Source organism: Momordica charantia (genome assembly GCF_013281855.1).
Source record: "Momordica charantia cultivar OHB3-1 chromosome 9 unlocalized genomic scaffold, Mcharantia_2.0 BLBB01000009.1, whole genome shotgun sequence".
NCBI lineage: Eukaryota > Viridiplantae > Streptophyta > Magnoliopsida > Cucurbitales > Cucurbitaceae > Momordica > Momordica charantia.
This window is the reverse complement of record NW_028275167.1, coordinates 18,288,802-18,298,862: the sequence shown is the minus strand read 5'-3', so window position 1 is coordinate 18,298,862 and position 10,061 is coordinate 18,288,802. Positions and strand designations below refer to the sequence as shown.

The 10,061-nt window shown below is 41.6% G+C and overlaps 1 pseudogene; it reads right to left on the bottom strand.

Moving 5' to 3' along the window:
- Positions 1–3,131: 3,131 nt before the first annotated feature.
- LOC148209122 (uncharacterized) lies at positions 3,132–4,997 on the bottom strand (annotated as a pseudogene).
- Positions 4,998–10,061: the final 5,064 nt, after the last annotated feature.

The window sequence follows — 10,061 nt, the reverse complement described above, 5'->3', positions numbered from 1 at the left end:
TGATCGAATGAAAGTTTGTTTCGAATGAATGAAAGATTGTTTTGAATCATTAAAAGTTCGTTTTAAATGAATGGAAGTTTGTTTTGAAAGAATGAAAGTTTGTTTTGATTGACCGAAAATTTTATCTTATTTGAAGACTTTGTTTCTGAAAATCTAGTTTGTTTTGAAAGTTTTGAAAATTGTATTAAATATTTTTAAGGACTTTAAAAGTTTTGGTCTGTTCGTATTTTTGTTTACGAATGTTTTGAAAGGAAAATGAATTTTGAAATTCGATATGGAAATTGCTTATTGAGTATTTTCGTACTCATTTTTCTGTTTTCTAAATGTTTTTCAGATGAAGGATTAAATGATCGTTCTGGTAGAAGGTGAAGTTTAGCGCACTGGCATAAGTTTGAAAGTCATTTTCCTATATAGTTAAGTTAGTTTAGAAAAATTCTGTATAGAAATTGCTTCCGCTGAATAATTTTAGTTCTTAAAGTTTCTTGAAAGTTACGTTTCCGCATTTTGTCAGAATGATCGTATTAGAAAATACAGGTTGTTACAATGAAGCTAAGCTTAAGCACTATAAAGAATGTTTAACCAAAAAGTTAATTTTTCTCCATTTTAGATCCTATACCTGCACTACAAGAATTCAAGGTTTCGGCGACGACACATTTCGTCGCTAAAAGGTTAAAATTCGTCCCCAAAAACATTTGGCAACGAAAATAAGTTGTCACCAGAATCGTTGTCGTTGCTCGGTCGTGAGAGGGTTTCGACGACGACTTATGTTTTTCGTCGCCGAAGACCACCTTCGGGAATTAAAGTTGTTGTCGTCGCCGAAGATATCTGACAAGCAAATTAGAAGTCATCGCCGAAGATATCTTCGGCGATGACAGCAAATTAGTCGTCGAAGGACCTTCGGAGACCAAATCTGATTTAGTTGCCGAAGGTATCTTCAGCGACGACTGGTAATTGGTCGCCGAATCTAGCCTTCGACGACCAAATTTAGATGTCGTCGTCAATTTTTTTTCTTTAACAATATATTACTTCAATAATAAAAACCGGCCATAGATTTCAAATTTCATACAAAAATTTATAATATTAAACAAAAATTGGTTTTACAAAATGTACAAGAATACAACTAAAATTGAACAACCTATTCTAAGAAGTCCCAAAATAAAAAAACCTAAACAAATGAAAATGTCCCATATTATCATCAAATTCTTCACGAGAGATATTATCAACTTTTCAGAAGCTTTCGATACAGAAATGGAACGAATCTGAAAAAACAAATAACAATTAAACTTATGTTAACAAAAACACTTCCACACGTTAAGTCACCACTTCCTCAAACAAACTTCCAATTTTAACTCATTCCACATGTCAAACTAAACATTCAAGCTTTCCACGTGCATAAACTAAAAATGTTATTCTAACTTCATATGCATGAACTCAAAGTAAGCATTAAAAGTTAACAAAAACTCATTAAAACAACTTTACAATTCACCAAATTTACTCTCACTAAGTCTTAAAAACAGGCACACAAACTCTATCACAAAGAACTTAAAATTCAACAACGTTATCCAAAAACACTTAAACTCTATCCTTGTCTTTCTGAGAAAGACGATCCTCAAGCTCTTTGTCTTTCTGCATGAGACGGTCCAGAAATTCTTCTCTTAGAGTATATATTTCTTGAGACAGCTCTTCTTCTCGCTATGAAGATGCTACACTTGAAGTAGAACCTCTACGAGACTTTGGTTTGGGCCTCAACCAGCACCCTTAACGTAGCCTGAACGATAACCAAGAACTGTCTCCAATACTTCTGGGTCTGGTATCGGTTCACCTCCGTCTTGCATAGATGCTTCTCTAACACGCATCATGTCTAGTTGCATACATATTTTAAAAACAACAAAATGTTTACACATAAAATTCAATGCATAATTTGAAGTTAATTGTTATAAGATTTGTAAACTTACGTAAGCTGCTTCCACTCCTTCGACCCAACCTTTTGTGTAAGAGTATCTCGTCTCCCTGAACAAATCGATTTCGGGAAAGTTGTCACCTCCCTCTTCTTCTTTCTGCAATTGATAACACATAATTGTTGATAATCGATCTTATGGAATATAAGTATATGGCTAAAAAAATATTATTGCGTTGTACATTCTCCTTTGAAATAATGGCAAACGCCTTCCACCTCATACGATGGTTGAATGGCATCTTCGCCCTGTTGTGTTTATTGGTCTCAGATTTTTGCTAACAAAAGAAAACTTAAATGAGAATATATATTGAATATAAATTCTCAAAAAAAAGTATAAGTTATATTCGTAAATTACCTTCTACTCATCTGTCTCCCATCTATCGCACAACATGTTCCAATCGTCTGGTTTTGCCAACAACCGCTCCAGAGGATTGTTGCGTGCAATCTCAGGTGTGGGATAACTTAGGTAGTGTCAATCTCATCTTATTCTCCATGAATTTCATCATAACTCGATCAGATTCGTTGAAATTGAAATGACCCTACAACAAAAAAAAACATCGAATATATATTTAAGTGTTATTACTGTTGCATCGTAAAAAATGATAAAACATATTAAGTAATTAATCTCAAACCTTGAGCTGAGTTATAATTGCCCTCTTTTGAATTTCTTCGACCTCACTCCATTTGTTAACCTCGCATGTATGTACCCCGATCGCGATAGAGAATGTAGTGGCCATGGGACATATTGGTTTATTAACTATGTGGTCACATTCGATATGTACCTTTGCGTTCGTTGCACAAACTTCATTTTCTAGCTTTATCAATCGAGTATATCCTCGCGTGCCTAATCTATCTCTATGTTGCCAAATAGTAAACCAATTAGTTAAATCATACTTATTTAGTTTACATATATTTAAATTGACGTACCTGGAGGAAAAGCCGGAACAGGCGGGTCTGCTAGTGGATGCTCACGACCCAGTACGTGTGCCTCTAACTGACCCGCTTGGTCTGGTCTTATTTTTCTGTGAACTTAGACATCCAACGAAAAGTATTATATATTGACAAAACAAATACTCAATATAAATCAATTTGATTCATAATTTATCCAGCATATATTTAAATCAACATACTTGGAGGAATACTTATTTGTTATAGTACTCATCATCAACATCATCTATATCATTAGTAGTTGACGCATCCACATGTCTGATTTGTCATTTATAAAATTATCCACATTTCTCGCATCTATGCTTGTATTGGACTGTTCTCGACCCTCAACGACAATAGGATCAACATCATCTCGACGCAATGAACTATCTTGAGTGGATTCATCTATTTCGATCCTAGGTCCTACTTCTAACAATGAAATTTGATCATTTTCAACATCTTCTTGTCCTGGAATATCCCATACACGTTTATTTAGAATATGTTGCACAACTTTCCAATTATTACTAAGTTTGGGTTCATCCAAATAAAACACTTGTTGAGCTTCACCAGCAAGAATTAACGGGTCGTAGCATACCAATACTTAGACGTATTAATCGACTTAAAACCTAAGTCAACTCGAATTCTATTCTTCTTAGAGTCCGTGTCAAACCATTTGTACTTAGAAAGTATGACACGTCTCCCCTTAGCATAATCTAACTCCCAAACATCACTCAAGACACCATAAAAATTCATGTCATCCATTTCTGTCACACACCATGACCCCACTATTTTGTGTCGTTTGACGACTATCGCATTCTATATTATGAAAGCGTAGTCCGTTTACAATACAACCACTATATGAACGTGCAGTTAGTGAGGGCGCTAATGCAAGTGAATAAAGATCATCATCTAATTCACCTTGTTCCCCTAATTTCAAAACCTGTAATAGATCATAACAAAATACTTAACGATTTCGTTTTGTATTCATCTACATTCAAACCCTAAAAATCAATATTACCTTTTTTTAACCAGTTAGGAAATTGTGTACTTTGTCGTTCATATAGGGCAGGAACATTGTCTCCAGGAATTCGAATTGAGCTCAAATGTTGACTACAATTCCAAAAAAGGAGAAAAACAACATTACTGTTATATGTACTAAGTGTGAAATTAAAGTGAATGTAGCATAAGCCAAACATACTCGCGATACGACTCTATCTTTACACAGTTGCTCAGTACATACCAGTGTGCAACTTTTCTTTCAATGACGGATAATGTTTTCGAAGTTGATGCCCCTAAAAGACGTGCATTTAGCCTGAACACGTCAAAATGTCCACAATTTTTATAACCTACAATAGTATCATTGTTGCGTTCATCTCTATTGAATCTCGTTTCAATTCCACTCAGATACAATGAGCAGGAAGTCAAAATTCATTCATGACGAATGATTCGGCTATCGAACCCTTAGGACGAGCTCTGTTCTTCTTTTGTGCATATTGTTTTAAGGTTTGGAGACTTCGCTTGATAGGGTACATCCAACTATAACTAACTGGCCTGACAATTTTTGTTTCGTATGGTAAGTGAACTACAAGATGTACCATAACATCAAAAAATACTGGTGGGAATATTCTCTCCAACTTACATAGTATGATTATAATGTCAGATTGCAATCGATCTAAATCACTGATGCGTACTGTCTTCGCACATATATCACGAAAGAAGTTACATAGCTCAACGATAGTCGTACCCACAAACTTTGGTACGTATGCTTGAATGACAATCGGTAAAAGTCGTTGTAGCAAAACATGACAGTCGTGAGTTTTCAACTCCCATAGTCTCTCATCCTCTGCGCTCACACATCTCGATATATTTGACACAAATCCATATGGAAACTTAGCTGATTTCAAGATTTTGCAAAACTTCACCCTCTCAGCAGCAGTCAATGTATACGTAGCATGTGGTTTTACAACTTTATTCCCTTCTTTTTGTAAGTGTAAATCTTTCCGAATTTTAAAATCTTCTAAATCAAACGAGCATTGATCATGTCTTTTGTTTTCCTGTCAATATTTAACAAAGTTCCTACTAGATTGTCGCATATGTTCTTCTCGATATGCATCACATCCAACTTATGTCTTAACATAAGTGTCGACCAATAGGGAAGTTCGAAGAATATACCTTTTTCATCCAATTTAAATCTCGCTTTCTTTTACTCTTTTGTTTGGTTGGATTCTTACCAAAATCTGGAAAATTCAGTGTATTTACTTGTTGAAGAGTCGCATCTTCATCCATTGACACTGGTGGGAGGCGTCGTTCTAACTTTCCATCATGTAGTCTACTCCCACTCCAACTATGATTTTGAGGAAGATAACGTCAATGTCCCATGAAACAAAATTTGTTTCTTATTCGAAAAGATGAATTGTCCTCTTTACATATGGGATATGCTTGGTATCCTTTCGTACTCGATCCGGCCAAGTAGCAATATGCTGGAAAGTCATTAATAGTCTATAAAAGAGCTGCCTGTAGTTGAATGTACCCACCACTTGCACAATCGTAAGTACGAATCCCAGTATCTCATAACTCTTTCAACTCTCCAATTAATGGCTGAAAGTAAACTTCGATATCTTTTCCAGGTGACTTCGGCCAAGGAATAAGCAATGACATTAAGAAATTACTTTCCTTCATGCACTTTCAAGGAGGCAAATTGTATGGAATAAGTACCACTAGCCACATGCTATACAAATTGTTCATATTCCAAAACGGATTAAACCCATCTGAAGCTAGTCCTAAACAAAATTTCGTGGGTCATAAGCAAATCGAGGAAATGTGCTATCTAGATGCTTCCACCCCAAAGCGTCAGCTGGATGTCATAAGACACCCTCTGTCTCAAATCGTTTTTCTTTATGCCACCTCATTTCAGAAGCGAAATGTTCTGAAGAAAAGAACCGTTTCAATCTTGGTATCAACGGAAAATGTTGTAACACTTTTTGGGGGACTTGTGAAGCTTTCCCATCACTGTTTTTATAATGAGGTTCACCACATACTGGACAACTTTGACATTCAGAATATTCTTTCCTGAATAATATACAGTCATACTTGCAGGCATGTATGAACTCATATGAAAGTCTGAAATCACGCAGTCTTCTTTTAGCCTCGTATGATGTACTAGGTATAGATGCAGCTATCGTAAATGCTTCGTTGAACAATTCAAGTAACATATCAAATGATTTATTACTCCAATTGTTAATGACCTTGATATGCATTAGCTTTACTAAAAAATTCAATGATGAAAATTTTGTATAACCTGGGTACAATTGACTACGCGCTTCATTGAACAACTGCTCGAAATTGTTAGACGTGTCTCTTCCACGTTCGTTTGGGGGTGTCTCAAAACAAAATTGTTCACCTTCTACATTTTATTCTACCATGGGGCATTGTAAATCATTGAAAAGTTCAGACATATCACCATCTTCATTATTCATAACATTAAGTTATTTACTTAATTCATTGTGCGAAGGAGTTTCACGTCTTGCATAACAACTTGAAGGGATTGGTTCTTTTCCATAGTTTATCCATTGAGTATATGAATGTGATATTCCATTTATAAACAAGTGTCTTTCTACTCCATCAATTGAAAGCCACTTTACATTCATACAATATCTACATGGACATCTTGTTTTTTCCGTATTGTTGACGTGAAGTTTTGCCAATTCTATGAAATATTTTACTCCTTGAACATACTCAAGCAAGAATCCATCCCTAACCTTAATCCAATCTGTTTGGGGGAAAGAATACCCTGGACACGTGGAGGACAGCCATTGGTGCCCCAAGGTGACCATGAGTCATGCCCCAGCTCGGACCGTCGAGATCACCACCACTAGCGTTGACAGATACTAAGTATGAGGGCCGAGGTGAACCTGGCCGAGGTCCGACCTATCGGGAAGCTCGGTGGGGGCTGATGTGAGCTACTGTTAGCGGCGTGATTATCGGGTGTAACCGTCGATCTCGAGATTACCGGGTCTAACCGACGGTCCCGAGATTACCGGGTGTAACCGTCGCGAGATTAGCGGGACTACCACTCATAAGTAGAGGACTTCACTCCACGATCAGGTACGATGATTCTTTGACCTCGAACTAAACTGGGAATCCGACCTATACTGACTTGATCGTCGGAGTGCTCACCTTTTTGTGCAGGTTTGCCCAAGTGTTCAGATCGGTCCGGAGACCGAGTTCGAGCTGTAATCAGAAATACACTGTTGTGCATATCCCTGCATAAACATTTGGCGCCGTCTGTGGGGTCGACAATCTAAGTCATCCCAATTCTTTTAAACCAACACGCGAGGGAAAATGGTTCAACCCGCAAACTCGACCAATACGGCAGATCGAAGGACCCTAGCTGCCAGCGATGCCCACCAGAGGGAGGTCGGAGCAGCAGTGGTAGAGGGGCAAGGTCACGACGGCCTAGCAACAGAACCCCTCCGCAGGTCGGCACGAATCATCGCGCCTGTTCTACCACCTGCACACCCCCCAAGGACATCCAAGGCCACCCGTGGCCGAGGTGGAACCTCTAAGAAGGGCGCCCGGGGTCCAGCCCCGACCCCGACAAGTGAGAACTTGGACGTACTCCAGAGAGAAATGGAGGCAATGCGCACAAAAATGCGGTCCATGGAGGAAGTGTATAACGAAATGATATTAGCTGCAGGCCCAGGGTCCCGATCTGAGAACCGAGTGACGCGCGCTGGCATACGCGAGCAAAGGGGTTCCCACCTCGGCCCAGTCGAGGAGGAACATCCCGAAGACAACGAGAGCGAGGGACACACTCGCCAGAGAGGAGACCTCCGTGAACACCTCAACAGAAAGAGAGGTTCATCTCTCCGAAAATGACAGTCACCATCCCGCTCACACAGGAGCTCCAACCAGCAGGTTGAATCCTCTTGCAACCCAGCAACTCCTGCAGGAAGGATTACAAGGGAGGAGTTCGACCAGCTGAGGGGCCAGCTCGACACTCAGGTGGAGGCCTTAAAGCCCAAATGTGAGCAGAAAGAAGGTCCACTGAACGATGACGACTTGGGAGAATCGCCCTTCACCTCGGACGTTTTGGAAGCACCGATCCCTCCGAAGTTCAAAGCTCCTACCGTGAAACCTTATGATGGGTCGAAGGACCCCAAGGATTATGTTGAGGTCTTTGAAGGCCTCATGGATTTCCAAGCGGCATCAGACGCAATCAAATGCCGCGCCTTTCAGATCTCGCTTACTGGTAGCGCGCGATTGTGGTATCGGAGATTGCCAGCTAGGTCGATCTCGACCAATTCTCAGCTGAGAAGGGAGTTCCTCACCCAGTTCTCTTCTCGGCATTATGACAAAATGACAGCGACCCATCTCGCCACCATCAGACAGAAGGAGGGTGAGACGCTGCGACAATATGTCACCAGATTCCAAGAGGAGCAATTGAAGGTCACACACTCCTCCGATGACTCGGCCATGTGCTATTTTTTCACCGGTCTAGCCGACGAAGCCCTCATGGTGAAACTTGGAGAGGAGGCCCCGGCCACCTTCGTCGAGGTGCTTCAGAAGGCGAAGAAAGTCATCGATGGACAAGATCTCCTCCGAACCAAAACCGGCCGACCAGAACGAAAGATCGGCCGGGGCAGAAGTGGAAAAGATATAGAAAAGGCAGATCCCAAGTCCAAGGACAAGGGATCCTTTTCCAGCGGCCGAGCTGAGTATCGAAGGGCGGAGAACGGACCTACCAGGAGCCGGCCTTACGAACGCTTCACCCCGACCAAGATTCCAATTTCCGAGATCCTAACGAACATCGAGGAGTCTGGAATGGAAAAACTACTCAAACGTCCTGAGAAGCTTCGGGGAGCACCGGAGAGGCGCAGCAAGGACAAGTATTGCCGCTTCCATCGGGAGCACGGCCATAACACGTCGGACTGCTGGGAGTTGAAGCGCCAAATTGAGTATCTAATTCAAGATGGCTACTTCAAGAAATTTGTGGGAAAGCCCAGGACCAACTCGGCAGAAAAAAAGGAAGAGCGGAAGCGTTCGAGGACGCCGCCCCGGCGTACTGACCGACCTGCGGTCATCAATACCATTTTCGGAGGGCCAAGCGGGGGTCAGTCCGGACGTAAAAGAAAGGAGTTAGCTCGTGCAGCCAGGCGCGAGGTGTGCATCATCAGGGAGCAGAGGCCGACCTGCTCAATCACCTTCGACGGTGCAGACTTGGAGGAGGTCCACCTGCCCCACAATGATGCACTTGTGATCCCTCCCTTGATTGATCATGTGGTGGTCAGGAGGGTGCTGGTAGACGGAGGCGCATCTGCTAACATCCTGTCCTTATCGACCTACCTCGCCCTGGGATGGACGAGGTCACAATTGAAGAAAAGCCCGACACCGCTGGTTGGGTTCTCTGGAGAATCGGTCATCCCAGAGGGTTACATCGACTTGCCGGTCACGCTTGGGCAGGACCAAACTCAGGTCACCCAAATGGTCGAGTTCGTAGTAATTGAAGGTAGATCGGCCTATAACGCCATCTTTGGGAGACCCATCATCCACTCATTTCGGGCCATTCCCTCGACACTTCATCAAGTTTTGAAGTATTCCACCCCCAATGGCGTGGGCACGGTCCGAGGAGAACAGACCGCTTCGAGGGAGTGCTATGCCTCCGCACTCAAAGGCTCATCGGTCTGCGCCCTTGAAACTCTCGCCAGTAGGGATGGGACGCTCGAGTTCAAAGCCAACCTACCGAGGAGGGAGTTTGCCGCACCCACTGAGGAGCTCGAGCTTGTTCCTCTGCTTAGTCCCGAGAAGCAAGTAAGCATAGGAACCAAGCTGGGGGCCACCGACAGAGAGGAGCTAATCCACTTCCTCATATCCAACTCGGACGTCTTTGCGTGGTCCCATGAGGACATGTCTGGCATTGACCCAAAGATTATGACGCATCGCCTCAGCATAGATCCATCATTCCGACCTGTAAAACAAAAAAGAAGACCTATAAACAAGGAGCGGAGTGATGTAATTGTTGAGGAAGTTAGCAAACTTTTGAAAGCTGAATACATAAGAGAAATTTCGTATCCCGAGTGGCTCTCCAATGTTGTATTAGTTAAAAAATCTAACGGAAAGTGGAGAATGTGCGTAGACTTTACGAACTTAAATAAGGCATGCCCGAAAGATTGCTTCC